The sequence below is a fragment of the Cupressus sempervirens genome, chromosome 3 (genome assembly GCF_028749045.1).
Source record: "Cupressus sempervirens isolate cs-2001-9-10 chromosome 3, ASM2874904v1, whole genome shotgun sequence".
NCBI lineage: Eukaryota > Viridiplantae > Streptophyta > Pinopsida > Cupressales > Cupressaceae > Cupressus > Cupressus sempervirens.
In genome coordinates, this window is record NC_143120.1 from 375,348,530 (window position 1) to 375,365,952 (window position 17,423).

General features: G+C 33.6%; 1 pseudogene across 1 annotated transcript; it reads left to right on the forward strand.

Moving 5' to 3' along the window:
- The first annotated feature begins 805 nt into the window (after nt 1-805).
- Nucleotides 806-15,853, forward strand: LOC149566556 (disease resistance protein Roq1-like; annotated as a pseudogene). The gene is made up of 6 exons (XR_016362218.1): nt 806-1,483; nt 1,612-2,687; nt 13,214-13,255; nt 13,409-13,675; nt 13,809-15,071; nt 15,158-15,853. The product of XR_016362218.1 is annotated as a disease resistance protein Roq1-like (transcript).
- Nucleotides 15,854-17,423: the final 1,570 nt, after the last annotated feature.

The following is a 17,423-nucleotide window of genomic DNA, read 5'->3' on the forward strand; positions in this document are numbered from 1 at the left end:
CACGAGGATTTGTCTCAACTACCCAAACATATTTTGCTATCTCACCAAACATTTTTCTTGGCTGACACTATTTTCTATCACAACTGGCTTTCTTTTTCCAACATCTGACATCTAGTTCAGAAAGAAGTTTCCCCGATGAGTCATCACCTATTTTGGAGGAAGTCTCAAACATAATAGTCTATAATATATTGGCTAATAAGCAATCATATCAAAAGTATCTACAAAGAATAATTTTAAATCTTTAGCTATTTTATTGGAGTAGCTATTATTGTTAAAATCAGCCAATAAGAACAAATTATTAAATTTCATTAGACTCTAACATTATAATTAATGATCAATTTTTATTTTTAGTAATTTAATTTTTTAATCTTCGTAATTTTTTATTGGTTAGAACAAGTAGGAAAATTGTTTTGTCTAGAACAATAAAAAATTTAAAACATCAGTTACATCATTCTAGAAATAAATTTACACATGACATAGACAGGCGGCTTATGCTCTTCTCCTCAAAGAAGATACATGCACATAAATCAAAACCCACGATGATCTCAAGAAATTGCGTAAGAAAATTACAGCTGGTCGATCTACTCGTTTGATAAGCGTTTGTTTCCTTGTAATTTCAGAACTTGTATATTGACGTGGAGTGATAAACTTGAGTGAAAGCTATGTTCAGCCACAAGTTGAATAGACACAATGCCCTCTTATAAACAACTTGCATGATGTGTCAGCAATGTTTCATTTCGAAAGAAACATGCTTATCGGCTACACCGTCTAATTCTATGTAAACATAAACATTCACGATCAACCTCTTGTCCCCTACGAAGATCCGTAGATATAAAATAAAATCCACGGTAATCACAAAGTCCACACCAGATCTTCATCCTCTTCTTATCTCCCCAACCACCAAGCCTGCTTCTTGTTTCCTTTTCATCTGTCATTGCATTTCAGTTTGATCAGGTTCTATGGCGTCTACTTCTAACGCGTTTGCAGGATTCGCACCATCTGAATTCACTTCTGCCTCAAACGTCCTTAAAAAACCGTCCTACCATGTATTTATCAATCATCGTGGACCAGATGTAAAAAAGACCCTGGCTACCACTCTTTATGCTATTCTCACTGGCATGGCACTTTCAGTCTTTCTGGATTCAGAGGAGTTGGAATATGGGGATTTCTTGCCCCGAACAATAGAAGCAGCAATGACCAGCGCTTTGCTTCATATTGCTATTTTCTCCAAGACCTATGCACAATCACCCTGGTGCTTGGCAGAGCTCTCATTTATGCTTAAATCTGGCGCCAAAATTATTCCCATCTTCTACCATGTAGAGCCTACTGATCTCAGATATATAGCTCAAGGAAAAGGGGTGTATGTTGAGGCCTTCAAGGAGCATGAAGAGAAGGGTAGATATACCACGGAACAGCTTCAGCAATGGAAGGAGGCGCTCTACAACATCTCATTTTACAACGGCCAAATCATTAAAAGTCATGAGTGAGTATTATACTTGTGACCTTTCGATCTTAGCGAAATAAGCATTCTTTCTCTCTTCTTTCTGCTTAACCACGGTATAATCGCCTATTAGCTGTATTCTGACTTTGTTAATGTTCTTACTTCTTCAGAGATGAGATGAGGCTGCTGAAAAACATTGTGAATCGTGTAATGAAAATAACAAACAACGTGCCATTACTGATTGCAAAACATCCAGTGGGTTTGAAAGAAATGGTGCAAGAGTTTGAGACGAATACACTCCAGTCTGCCCAAAGTAATCAGGCTGTTCAAATTGTGGGAATATGGGGAATGGGCGGTTCTGGAAAAACTACCCTTGCCAAAGAGCTATACAACAGAAGATTCTCTTCTACGGACAGATCCAGCTTTATTTTTCATATTAGAGATGGTACAGCTAAAGGTAATTTGTTGCAGAAGCAGATTCAACTCCTCAACGACCTTGGTGTTAAAGATGAAAAAGTTTACGATATAGAACAAGGTAAGGCGATTATTGCTAGACATTTGAGATCTATAAGAGTGTTCTTTGTTTTTGATGATGTGGATTCTACGGATCAATTGGATGCTCTCTTGCCTATAAGAGACAACTTGAGAGTGGATAGTCTCATCATTGTTACAACACGAGACTATGAAGTTCTTACATCTTGGGGTATATCTTCCATATATAAAATGAATGGAGTTGGAAAAACAAATTTTCTGTTGGCATTCTTTTTTACAATCTTTTCCTATAGTTGGATTTGAGGAACTTGTTAAAAAGTTTGTTGATGTTTGTAATGGATTACCCCTATCTCTAAAATTGTTTGGGGCACAATTATATGGGAAGTCACGAAAGGAATATTGGGAGTCCCTGTTGAATAAGATTTCAAGAATATTGTCTCACGACATCCAAAATAAACTCATAATAAGTTATGATTCTCTTGATTGTGAAGAGAAAGAAATGTTCCTAGATGTTGCTTGTTTCTTTGTCGGAGAGAGGTATAGTTTGGCAATTGAAGTGTGGAATGGTTCAGGCTGGAGTAGTTTGCATGGTTGGGAAAGGCTTTGGAATAAATGTTTGGTTGAGCTCGATGATGACAATTGTATACAAATGCATGACCACTTAAGAGACCTTGGAAGAGATATTGCAAATCAAAATCCACCCTATCGATTTTGGTTACCCCAACAGATTATTAATGCTGATAGACACATAAAGGTGAGATTAATTCTTTCTTTTACTAATTCAATTATCAATATAATATTAAATATCTTTCTATAGTCACACATTTATAATAAATTTTTTTTCTCCCAGTTCAATAATTATTGAAATGATAGTCATAGTAACCCACTTGGTAATTAAACTACCTTTTTAGTGTGACAATTGTTAAAAGTTTATCATAATATAGATATGATTTTTTTTATTAGAAAATTACTGTTGCATGACACTCACATTTATTCAACAAAGATATTATGATTGTACAGCTTCATGAAAGAACACTAAGGTCTTTTAACATAGTTGTGACTCTTAGTGACGCATCTAAAACTCTAGTTAATACTTATTCAACATGTGAGATTTTAGTTATTCATTATTCCAATTCTTGTCCTTATACATCAAACATGTTTCCATCTATGTTAAAAATGATGTTACATTTCAGTATGGTGTAATCTAGTATGATGCATTAGATTGTGACATTTAATAAGTTCTGGTCCTTCTTGCTTTTCTCCCATGTCTTCAACAATGTTTGTTATCTTAAACAATCGATAGGTAATACTACATAGTATCTTGTAGTGGACAATAGTGGATGAAAAGTAAACAATTGGTTACCTCTTGCCACTTCAAGAAACATGCATAATAGTTTTTATTATTTTATAGTAGAAATTAGTGGAGGAAAAGGAAATAATTGGTTTCTTCTTTATTGTTTTTCAGTGAGCCTCCTAAAGTTTAGCCATGAACTAGCGTAGTATATTGAATAAATATGCAATATTAAGTCATCTTATGGTTAAATAGTACAATAAATCCATCAACCATCCATCCAACAAGTCATTTAGATCATTGGCAGATAAAATTTTCTTTTTAATATGGTAGATTCCAATTTATATTTATGAATTAAACCTTTTCACCAAGCTATTTATATTCTTTATAATATTTTTTTTGCCATCTTCCCTCCTTACAACAATTCTTAAACAATAATGCCACTTTATAAGATCCTTTGCTTCAAATTCATATGGTAAATCTCTTTTTTATTTCATTGAAGCCAGTAGTACGCCTATAATCATTAAACTATCATCATACAATAATATCAAAACACTTTCTTATTTTCATTTTTTTATATACAAATTTGGATGGCTCTTTTATAAATCCTTGTTATAGGAAGTTTCCAATTTTCATATGATCCTAGAGCTTGTTTAAGACAATACAATGCTTTGTTCAACTTGCATAAAAGATGCCCTCTATGCTTTACAAAACCTTTAGATTGAACATGATAGATTTTTATATTTTTGACCAACATTCAAAAATAATGATTTAACATCCACTTGATATTAATCCTGATTGTACTTAGTAGGAATTGCAATCATAAGTATAATATTGTCAATTTTTTCTAAAGGTGAAATTGCATCTTACAACTTTATTCCTTCTTTTTATGTATAGATTTTTTAAACCAATTTGAGCCCATAAGATAATTATTTGTAATCCACTCTATTAATTTTCAAGTGTCATATTTATAATATAAGCATATTTTCTTGCATAATGGGGATTCATTACTTTTCTTATCTTTTTCAAAATTTAGAGATTAATCTATAGTTGTATTATGAACAATTTAAGTTCATTGTGTTTCTATCTAAATATTTCACTACTTACTAGATTAGGTCCACTATGTCTCCTAGCTTCAACCCCATTTTGAACATAATCATTGTTGATTTACAAATTTTGTAGTCTCAATGTCTACTTAAAGAATTTTTCATGAAGTTGTCTTAGAATATCCTTATTTTGAATATCATTTGCATATGTTTTAAATATAACATCTCTAATAGAAAAGCCATAATGAGAAACAAATTTGTATATTTTCTAGGTCTTATGATCAACACAATAACCAATGAAAATTTATTTGATTGAATTTATATCAATGTTTCTTCATTATTCTTTTAGAATATGAGAGATCTCTTTACTTCCAAAAACTTTAAATTGACTTTCAATTGGTTTATGACCAATGACACATTATGAGTTTTATTCTCTAAGAACCTTGATAGACAACTTAAACATCACACACTAAGACCTCACTCCTAGGCTAAAAGTGTTAAATCATCAAAGTGGACTTTTTTTTCAAGCTTAATTTCTTCCTTAGTGTGTGATTAAATGTAATGTTCTCATCCTAGTGGGAGGTTGGCATACCAAAATGTTGGCATGCTTGTATACTATGGATGGAGAGAGGGAGGGAGAAGCACAACGGGAGGTAGTACAGTGAATGGAGGGAGGAGCATAGAGGGAGGTAGTACAGTGGATGGATGTAGTACATAGGGAGGTAATATGGTGGATGCAAGGAGGAGTACAGAGGAGGTAGTACAATGGATGGAGGGAGGTAGTATAGTGAATGGAGAGAAGAGTATAGAGGGAGTTAATATAGTGAATGGAGTGAGTAGTATGAAGGGAGGTACTATGGTGGATGGAGGGAGGTAGTATAGTGGATGGATGGAGGAGTACAAAGGGGGGTAGTATAGTGGATGGAGAGAGGAGTACAAAGGGAGGAAAGAGAATACAAATAGTATTAGAACACCAAATCTCTCAAATAAATGACAAACATGAATAGATATTGAATATAGATAACCTCCAATTTATACTCTCAAACAAAGATAGTGCTTTGATTTGCCAAATTTGAGAAAAGTATTATAGGCAATAGAATAAGGTGAGGGTTGAATCCCACTGAAACTTGAAAGTCAAGTAGGGAAGATCTTTCACTTCCAAAATGGGGAACAAATCCAGAACTCCAATAGGAATTCACAAATACAAATAAATAATCCAAATCATCTCCTAAAACAACCTACAAGATGGCCTTATAAAGGGTTTCGAAGAAGATTCCTAAATGACTACAAAAATGCCAACTGGCCAACAAGTTACAACAAAAATAATAAAGAATGAGCCCAAGAGATAATTTTTTTTATTGAATGCCACATAACCAAAAATTATTATTTAATAATTTTTGGGATATCACAGTCCTCATGGCCCAAAAATTACTTTCCCTCAAGCAATTGCAAATTTGGATGCTCCAAAAATTTTGTTAGCTTCATTTTCCTGATTGTTTCTTTGTTGAGCTAATTGCATATGTTTTTCTATATAGGGGGTTAGGATACTTTAAATCCTTGACAATTTAATCAAAAACATTTTTTCAAATCTAAATGAAACTCATTCTACCTTAGACAAGGTTATAATGACTACATTTATAAAATCAATGCACATCAACAATCTCCATAAAATTTAGAAAAGTCTACAATATTCATTGTCAATCTTCTTTTACTTGTCAACAATAACATTATCCATTTAATTTAAAAGAAATACATATATATGTATAGGGACATTAAGAAAGGAGATAAAATGACAAGTTCTAAAAGAGACAAAAAAATTAGTTACCAGAATACCAACATGTTCTAAACATGACGACCAAATTGATAGGAGCTCCAAAGCTCTAGAATCTGTCCCTCAACACAAAATGGATAGTTTTTAAGAATTCCCACAATCTTTTTTGACATGAAAGATACCTAGTCTGACATAAAGAAAGTCTAAACAAATAAAACTGAAGAAATAATAGTTTTTTTCCAAATGAATCTACATTATAAAGTAATAACAATTTTTACAATGATACTCAACATGAATGATCTGCATAGACTAAACCAAGCCCTTAAATTCAAATTACATATTTTCCTAGCATGAGCTCATAACACAATAAAAAATCAGGTGCATGCACACACATCATTGAGCTGTCAATCACATACAACTACACACAAGTAAGTAAAGTAGTTACATCTTGAAAGCATAGACAAACCAGGAATATATAGACATGGTCCTCTTATTAAGGCTATTGAATATTAAAGAATGGTGGAGGGAAAGACATAAACTTATGCAGAAAATGGTAAGACTCTAATTTCTTCCATTTTCTGATTAAATTTGTAACTATAGTTTGGAGAATGAGAATAAAACCCTCAACTTCCAATCAGTGGTTTCATCTTAGCTATGATTAAAAGGTTTAAAACAACACCTTAAATTACAAGGTCTCAAAAAAAACATTAGGAAACCAAATATTAAATGTGACTGGTCAAGGAAATTACAAAACTTAAGAAAGAAGTAGACAAACTCATTGAATGCTAGTAGATTTTGTAAAGAGATAAAATCATTAAACAACTACTACAAGTGACCCCATAAGTAAATTAGAGGTCCTCCAACCAACAAAGGAACACTTAAATAGAAAAATATAAATGTTGGCAGTCATCCCATAGAGCTTGCAAAAACTTCTCAAAGCGTATGAAAGACAATTAGAATTATGAGGGAAATTGTTAATATTAATCTTCAGGTTTCTTAACTCTAAATATTAGATTAGGTTTTCTTTTGTTTGTTTTTAGTTCTGGCAATTTTGTATAACAGTTTGTAACTGTTATTGCCATCTCTTTTATAAATTTGTTGTATTGTTCTGATTGAGATGTAGATCAAATAATAAATGGTTTCCACTTTCTACATATTCTCATCTTGTTTCTCAGTCTAGGCCAACAGTGGTATCAGAGCATTGAAATTAATCTATGCGCAAAGCTTCTAAAGACTGGAGTGTTTTTGAAGAAGCAAAATAAAAGAAAGCGGATTCAGGTGCAATTGATTTAATTTTGATAAAGTTTTTACAAGTTGATTACATTGCTAAATTTTGGCAAGAAAATTTCAACAATCATTTACAATCTGTGCAAATTGTGTTTCTTTGTGTATTCACAATGCAATCTATTGTTTCATTAATTGGGGAAACATTATATGGAAAAGGTAACTGGATGGAATGGCATAGAAAGGTGGAAAATACACTCATATTTAATGATTTATGGTTCAAAATATGTGATGGAAATACTCAACCTGTAGAGCCAACTGATGCTAAAGAAAAAGAAATATGGATATATAAAAATTCAAAAGCTTTAGCTTTGATAAGGGCTTCTGTTAATGGAAAGTGTATTGACATATATAGGGATACACACTTGCCTAGGATGCCCTCGATAAATTGAAAAAATTATTTGATTCTCATTCAGAGTTAGAGTTTATTCAATTGCAAAATGGTGATGTTATGAGTCTAGCTTTAGAAATTAGGGCTATAAAACAAGATGTTGATGCTGCAGGTGGGAAAGTTGATATTTATCTCACAGCTTTTATAAAATCACTTCTTCCAACACATTCCTCATATCTAGAGTCTCTTCAGGCAAGCAATCAATTAAAAACCATTACTTTTGATCTATTGGTTGAAAAGTTAGCAGAGCGTGAGAAAGCATTTGGAAGGAAAATAGATAATCCAAATGAAAATGTTTGTCTTGCTTATCAAGAAAATCTTATAAATAAAATAGCTTCAAGAGGTGATCATAATGATAGAGGAAAAGGTAGAAGTCAATGGAAGAAAATTGATAATCAGAATGATAGACAATTTTTATATTGTAAAAGACGTGGTAAGAAAGGAAGTCATGAAGCACATGAATGCAAACTCTCTTGGAAAAAGATAGAAAGTTTTAAAGGAAACTCTTTTAAGCAAAAAGATAAAACCAAAGTTTATAATAATGATAAATCTTCAGATGATAAAATTTTAGGTACAACTCAATTTGCTTGTGATAGTGATGGTGATCAATATGTCCTTACTGTTTCAGAATGTGCATCTACTTCCTCATGGTATGATACTTGGATTTTAGATACTAGAGCCACACAACACATGAAATTTAGATGTGATTACTTTGAGGAATTTAATAAAAGTGATTGTGGTCCAATTTACTTAGCTAATAAATCAAGTCTCAAACTTGTTGGAAAAGGAACTATTTGATTTAAGTTGCCTAATCTTCCAGATTTTGTGCTTCATGATGTTTTATATATTCCTTAGTTACAACGTAATTTACTATCTCTTGTATTAATTTTCCAACAAGGTTACTCTATTCTATTAACAGATGCTCAGGTTGTTGTAAGAAAGAAATATAATAATCAAATTGTGTTGATTGGAAGTGAGGATGGAAGATTATTAAAATTAAATGGCACTCCTACTCTTTCTAAAAAAATTTCTTATCTTACAGAGGAAGGTAATCTATCTACTACTATGTTGTGGCATGCAAGATTAGGTCATATATGTTATGATAAAATTCATATCATGAAAAAGAATGGTATTGATGGCTTACCTATTTTTTCGTAAATGTGTTGAAAAGTGTGAAGCGTGTATTCTTGCCAAGCAACATAGAAATTCTTTCCCTCGATCCAATTGGAGGGCACAGAGAAAATTATAGCTTATCCATTCAGATTTATGTGGGCCTTTACCAATAAATTCTGTGGGAGGATATAAGTATTTTATGTTGTTTATTGATGATTATAGTCATATGACTTGGATTTATTTCTTGCAGCAAAAATCAAAAGCTTTTGAAACTTTTTGAAGATTTCATGTTATGATTGAAAATCAGGCTCAATGTAAAATTGGTACTCTCCGAACAGATAATGGTGGAGAATTTACTTCTCTCATTTTCAAATATTATCTATGTCAACATGGGATTCAACATCATCTCACTGTACCAGGTACTCCTCAACAAAATGGAGTTGTTGAACAAATGAATAGAACCATCATGAATATGGTTAGAGCAATGTTATACTTTAAAGGAATCAAGTTGTATTTTTGGGCTGAAGCAGCAAGAACTGTAGTTTATCTTCGTAATAGGTCTCCATCATCAGCACTTCACCAAGAAATTCCATATGAGGTTTGGTTTGGGTATCCTCCTTCTATTCAACATCTTAGAATTTTTGGGTCCACTTGCTATGCTTTAATTCCTAAAGACAAAAGAAATAAGTTGCAACATCATAGTTTTAAATGCATCTTTCTTGGATATTTTGAATCCTCTAAAGCCTATAGGTTGTATGATGAAGCTAATAAAAAAATCATCATTACATGTGATGTAGCATTTTGTGAAACTTCTAAAAATGTTGAAGATATTGAATGTCAACATCTAGAAGAACTATCAAAATCTTCTCCCTGCAAAGAAACTTTCTGTGAGATTATACATTCTAGGGGGAACCCAACTTATTTAGCCTCACCTTTAATGGATTCACATGTTGCATCTATACCTCAAAATCAAGCTGATCCATCTATGAATGAACAAGAAGAAACTCCATCAACCAATGAGCCTGAAATCTCTGAACCTTTGGAAACTACTATAGCTTCTTTTGTGCAACCAAAATCTTCTCATAAGTGGGAAAAACAACTCCAACAAACTCTAAAAGACTTAAGACCTGATGAAATAGGAAAAATAGGTACAAGAAGTTCTTACAAAGCCAGGCTAGCAACTCAATCCAATGTTGTAGATAATATAGAGTCTATTGATGAACTCAATCTTGCAAGTGACTTTGAACCAACTTCCTATAATTAAGCCAAAGACAGTAAAGTTTGGAGTCAGGCTATTCAAGATGAATATGATGCCTTAATAAAGAATGGTACATGGGAGTTGATTGATCCACCACTTGGTTGTAAACCTATTGGTTGCAAGTGGATTTTTAGAGATAAATATAAAGTAGATGGTGGCCTTGAAAAACATAAAGCTCGACTTGTTGCGAAAGGATATTCTCAAAAAGAGGGAATAGATTTTGTTGAAACATTTGCACCTACAGCAAAATGGACCACTGTCCGTTCTTTGTTAAGTCTTGCAGCTCAAAATGGGTGGAAAATTCACCAAATGGATGTCAAAACTGCATTCTTAAATGGTGATCTCAAAGAAACCATCTATATGACTCAACCTGAATCGTATATCAGCAATGGGCAAGAACATCAGGTATGCAAGCTCAAAAAATCTTTATATGGTTTGAAACAAGCTCCTCGAGCTTGGTATGAAAAACTTACTGAGCATCTGTTGAAGTTGGATTTCCAGCATTTTGAGTTTGATGATGCAATACTTTTTGTTAAAAAGGCTGATAACATTGTTATCTATCTTGTTGTTTATGTGGATGACTTATTTATCACTGGTAGTGATGAAAATACTATTCAAGATGTGAAACAACAATTGAAGCAGGGTTTTGATATGACTGATTTAGGTCATCTTCATTACTATTTAGGTATTGAGATGATTCAAAAACCTTATTCTATTTTTATTACCCAACAAAAATACATTTGTGATCTTTTGCAAAAGTTTGGCATGGCTGATTGCAAACCACTTAGTACTCCCATGGAGCAAAATATCAAACTCACATTAGATGACTCCTCAACATTGGTTGATGCAACTTTGTATAGAAAACTTGTTGGTAGTTTGATCTATGCCACAACCACTCATCCAAATATTGCTTTTGTTGTTGGAGTTCTTTCAAGGTTTATGCAACAACCCTGCCAAGCTCATTGGTTACCTCCTAAAAGAATTCTTCGGTATTTGAAAGGCACACAACATTATGGGTTGAAATACTCTAGAACAAAAGAGTTTTCTTTGATTGGATATTCATATTCATATTATGCAGGTGACTCAATAGATGGTAAATCTACTACTGGTTTTTTAATGCACCTTGGGTCTGGTGCAATTTCCTAGAAATCTAAAAAACAATCAGTCCTAGCTGTCTCTTCTTCTGAAGCTGAATATATTGCAGCATCTGAAGCAACTCGAAAAATTTTATGGCTTAGAAGGATTCTTGAAGACTTGCAAACACCACAGATTTCCTCAACACCACTCCTCATTAACAATCGATCTGCTATCAAAATGGCTAAAAATCCAATCTTTCATGATCGCACCAAGCATATCATCACGAAGTATCATTTGATTCGGCATCATGTAAAAGATGGCAGTATACAATTGAAATCTTGTCCCACTGAAGATCAGCCAGCAGATATTTTTACTAAGGCATTGGGCAGAGAAAAGTTTGAAAAGTTTAGAGGAATGCTTGGTCTAATCCCTTCAGATTAAGGGGGGGATGTTAATATTAATCTTCAGGTTTCTTAACTCTAAATATTAGATTAGGTTTTCTTTTGTTTGTTTTTAGTTCCGGCAGTTTTGTATAATAGTCTTTAACTGTTATTGCCGTCTCTTTTATAAATTTGTTGTATTGTTCTGATTGAGAGGTAGATCAAATAATAAATGGTTTCCACTTTCTACATATTCTCATCTTGTTTCTTAGTCTGGGCCAATAGGAAATGATATCCAGTTTACTCAAGTATTATTCAAATGCACTAATTCTCTACGCAACCTTCTAAGTAATTTCTAAAATACAAAAATAATAGCCATGATACCATGGCATAGAATACAGAAATGAGGTAAAACAGATTCAAAAGTCTCTTGTAACAATATTAAACCTATATGTCATGATCCACAACTTCCTGGGAACACTTATTGTGATTACTCTAATCAGCAAAAAATGGGTTGCTACTATCTTACGGAAGAGACGATCCAAAATCAGACCTATATAATAATGAATAAACTCGTACAGAGTTTAAGACCAATGCACCATGTTGAAGAATAATTAAAAAGAAAACAAAATGCCAGCCCTAGCTTGGATTTTAATTTTAGAGTAATCTATAAAAAAAGACAATCTACAATTCTATAATTTGTTGTTTAATATGCAGGTATTGATTTCTAGTAGGGAAGAAGACTCAATATTTGAATTGCGCTTATGAAATTCTAATGTGAAAATTTCACATCACTCCCATTTTTCACTACTTGGCAAGTCGACTACTTATAACTAAGGCTTCAAATCCACATTATTAGTTGTGATGCCACATATTTTTTTGTCAAGTTGTCCAAAACAGCCCAAATAAAAATGTCACACCAGTGGTTCTAAAAAAATGGCACCCATACTTGTCTAACTGATGTAGCATCACATCATTAATTACTTTTTACAACTAAGGGTACATTTCATTCAATTATAAGTAATCATCATTAACTATTGGTACAACATTGTCAAAAAAATTGATTTTTGGACAAAACTAAAACTGTAAAACTAGTTTAATCTGGCATTAAACATATTATTTTTAACACCGTAATTGACAATTTCTACCAATAAGGATGGTTGAAATTTTAAACCAAACTAAAGAAATCAGAACGGGAACCTGGAATGCTGAATATTTTAGACATAGACTGCAGATATTTTCCCTCCTCCCTAAATTGAATTGAGCTCAAGGAACGAAAATAGAGATCTATTTAAATGAAAAATGGTAAAATTAGGTCTTAAAATAGAAACGTTTGACGCACATAAGTTCTCCGATGATTTCCCGCACAAAGAGGAGACTGATACACAACAGTTACATGCAAGGTCACTAATATAACATTCCATGCATAGGACGAAGAGAACTGGCACATAAGCGTCATCCACATAAATTCTTTATTTCTTTTATGGTATTGTAACTGACGCCTTCACAAATTTCATTATTTATTTTTCTTTATCAATTTATATGCAAAATAAATGGGCTCAAACAATCTACGTGGCAATGCAATTTACATTATTCGGATGGAGAAGAAATGGGTTGTGACAAAGGTTGCTTTTTTAATAATCTTAGACACACTGTTTTTTTCTTTCAGAGAAGTAATGCCATTCGAGGAATAATAAACCTACGAGCGGGAGTTAAAAATGATCACGTATGCTTCTCTCCCCTCAAACTAATTTTAATTGTCTGTCCTTATTCCTTTGTCTTAAAGATCATTTCATGCTTTGCAGTCCTTTCCAGTAATAGATTATTTACTGAGGCTAGGGAATTTCATGGCTGCTGTTTGCAGCAGACATCCCAGGACAATTCATGTGAATTGACATTGTCACTTGCACCGTCTTTAATTGGACTAAAGATTTTGGTGATTAGAGGAGGTTATAATCAACTAATCAGTGAAATATCAAGAGAATTGGTTTGGCTTCGTTGGTACAACATTGGTCAGACAAATCTTCCCTCGCAGCTTTCATTCAAAAATCTGAGAGTTTTAGAACTCTACGAATATTTGTATACCTTTGAGGAAGATCGCTTAGAAGAGCTATGGGAGGCTGAAAAAGATGTAAGCATCTGTTCTTCCACATTTACATATTTGGAAATCTGTTTCATTTTATTTTTTATAACAGTAGTTGATTACTTTATTTTTTAATAATTGCCACATGTTTCACATTTACATATTCGGAAATCTGTTTCAGGCGCCTGTCCAACTAAAAGAGTTAGTAATTTCTGATTGCCGGGAATTCCAAAATTTTCCAAAGTCAATAGGATGTCTCAAGGAGCTGAAAAAGATAGTAATTAAAGGACGGAATAATATTGAGAGTTTGCCAGAAGAATTTTGTGGTCTTCAATCATTGGAGCACTTGCAATTAGATTGTGATGAATTGTCAAACCTACCAGAGAAGTTTGGGTATTTGAGAAATCTACGGTATCTATATATGCACTGCAAAATGTTGAGGAGTTTGCCAGATTCTTTTAGGAACCTGATGCTCTTGCAGCATCTTGATTTAAACCGTTGTCTCAAGCTCATGCTTGTGTCTGAGGATTTCCAACGCATCACAAAGCTGGAATATTTGAATCTTAGTTTTTGCGGACAAGTGCAAGAGTTGCCCCGTCACATCACAGATCAGGTATTCTTAAAAGAACTCTATCTGGATTGTACGTACTGCTTAAGGCATGTACCAGTTAACATTGGCCACCTCACCAGGATGCAGAAGATGGAGATATCAAGTGATATTTTGACAACAATCCCACATTCCATTGGAAATTTAGTCTCATTAACTAATCTGTCAATTAGTTGTCGCAGGCTGGAACATTTGCCGCCCTCTCTTGGAGCTTTGTCTTCCTTGACTCATCTTAGAATTCACTCTTGTTCCAAACTAGAGTATTTGCCGTCCTCTCTTGGAGATTTAGTCACCTTGACTCATCTCCGCATTGAACATTGCTCCAAGCTGAAAGATATATCAGCTGTAGGCCGTCTTAATCTCTTAGAGGATTTAAGAATAGACAGCTGTCTAATTAGCCAAGTAGATTTTGGGGAGGCGTCATTGATCAATCTCAAGAAGATACAAGTATCATTCACAGAACTACGCAGCATTTCCGTTTCTGAAGGTCGTTGCGCGTATCTTGAGAGGCTGGAACTTTCAGATAATAAGGAGTTAATGGAGATCGAAGCGCTGCCAGCAAACCTTGAATCACTGAAGATATATACATGTCCAAAGTTGGATGACCTTCCTAGCTTTGCACATTTGACCTCACTCAGACAACTCCAACTAGACTATTGCCCCAAAATTGAGAAAATTGAAGGTTTAGAATACTGCACAAGTTTGGAAATATTGGAAGTAGGCGGCCTGTCGGAGGTGCCCAGAATAGAAAGTTTGGAACGCATGGAAAAATTGAGGAGGCTGGAATTCAGAGCAAGCGAAGGATCAGCTATTGCACATTGCATTCAAATGATACAGGTAATAATAATAGCTTTTAAAATAAAATGTTATAATTATCATTATCTAGTTGTGCGTTGACTGAATGTTGTGCAAAGAATTCGCAGAAATGGCCAGCTGAAATAGAAATATTCACGCGTGCAGCCCCTGATGCGGCATCTCATCTAAAGTCCTTACATTCCAACCAGAAATTCCATTCCAATCAAGAATTGGTTCAGACCGCGAGTTTCTCTAATGGCGATGCCATTTTGTTCTGTTTTGTAATAAATTGCTTTTCTCCAAATCAGTACTTCATACTTTGTGATCGTGAGGTAACAAAATCAAGGTGGATAGAGAAGGGTAAATGGGTATGGATAGTTTTCTTCAAACAGCCTTCCGACAAAATATGGTGCAATGCAGAGTATATCACAATAGACCGCATCAATGAGGATGCCATGATCGATGAGGTCGACACCGAAGAGGAGTACCGAATTGCATTTGAGGAAGACACGGAAGGGGATTTCCCAATAGTGATATCTTATACTGATATGGAAGAGAACATGGAGGACAACACAGAAGAGGAGTTCCCAATGATATCTGATATGGAAGAGGCATTCCCAATGAAATCCGATACAGAAGAGGACAGGGAAGAGAGGTTCCGAATGGAATCTTACTCAATACCAGAGTGTCAAGAAAAATTGGTAATGAGAGGAGAAGAGCAAAGACTAGTGGAGGCTTTTCATAGGTTATTACCACATTTGGTGCCTAAATATGTTCAAAGCAATATGAGTGAGTAGATCAATGAAGTAATATTATTATTCTTATTCCCTTGGTAATGAGAGGAGAAGAGCAAAGACTAGTGGAGGCTTTTCATAGGTTATTACCACATTTGGTGCCTAAATATGTTCAAAGCAATATGAGTGAGTAGATCAATGAAGTAATATTATTATTCTTATTCCCTTTTAAATTTGACATGTAAATAGATTGATTATATAGATATTTAATTATATTTCTAGTTATGTGTAGCTTCAGCAAAGTGTATGAAGAATCGACTGCTACATATGGAGAATTATCCGTCAAGAACGGAAATCACAAATGTTATGCAAGACAAGAGTAGAACCTTCCCTTTATCACTGCATATGTAGATACAAGCACAAAATATAGGAACAAACAGTAAAACAACTCTCCGTTACGAATTCAAAAAACCATTCTATGTTTGTTTCTTCACATCACAAATCACCTCATCTCTGTTAATTCAATGACAACAAAACTTAGATAGCATTGAGCTTCTAGTCCCTTCACATGTGAAAGGAAACAACTATAAATGCTAATTTTGATATCTAACGCACACTTGCCTTACATGAGGTGCAATGGTGTAGATAATAGTGATGGCATCTCTTAGCTATAGGATACTTTTAATGACTATTAGGGAAGATGTGAAAGGAAACAACTATAAATGCTAATTTTGATATCTAACTAGCACTTGCCTCACATGAGGTGCAATGGTGTAGATAATAGTGATGGCATCTCTTAGATATAGGATACTTTTAATGACTATTAGGCAAGATGTGAAAGGAAACAACTGTAAATGCTAATTTTGATATCTAACTAGCACTTGCCTCACATGAGGTGCAATGGTGTAGATAATAGTGATGGCATCTCTTAGATATAGGATACTTTTAATGACTATTAGGGAAGATGTAAATGTACAATTCAAGAAAATTAGGTTTTAATTATAAATAATATAAATTCTTTTAGTTACCTCTAATTACCTTTGGGCACTTGTTGATTAGGATTTGTTAAGTGTTCCATTCACTTTCATGAGAGATGGGTTCATATGAACCACTATTTATGAAAAATAGGTCAATCAATTTGACTCAAAAAACTACATTGTTCAATCCTGATATAAATATCACAATGCGACTTGTCGTGGACAATATCTCTAATTTATCAAGGGTTTTTTCTATTAATTATTAAATAGTATGAAACTCCTTTTGAAGTTTTTTTTTGTTAATTATTAAATAGAATGACACTCCTTTCCTTATATCAAGTCATAACTTTAATGTAGTGCACATTTTTGTATTTCAAGTTTACAAATTCCTTGTGTGGGTGTCCATGAACAATGATAGTTAATGAAATTCACTTGCAATCTTTTCAAGCCATCTCAACCCATTAATTTCTTAAAATCATTATATAACACACAAATATCTTGTAAGCAATATTGACCCCTTTTGGAATCTTATGGAATTGTCACTCTTTTATGTCAAAGCTCCCTCATCTCTCAAAATTATGGTTCTCTTGGATAGACGCTATGGCAATTTTTTTGCCTATTTTTTAATACTAGTACACTGATTTAAAATAAACAACATGGTTCTAGGCAACCTTATCCTCTGC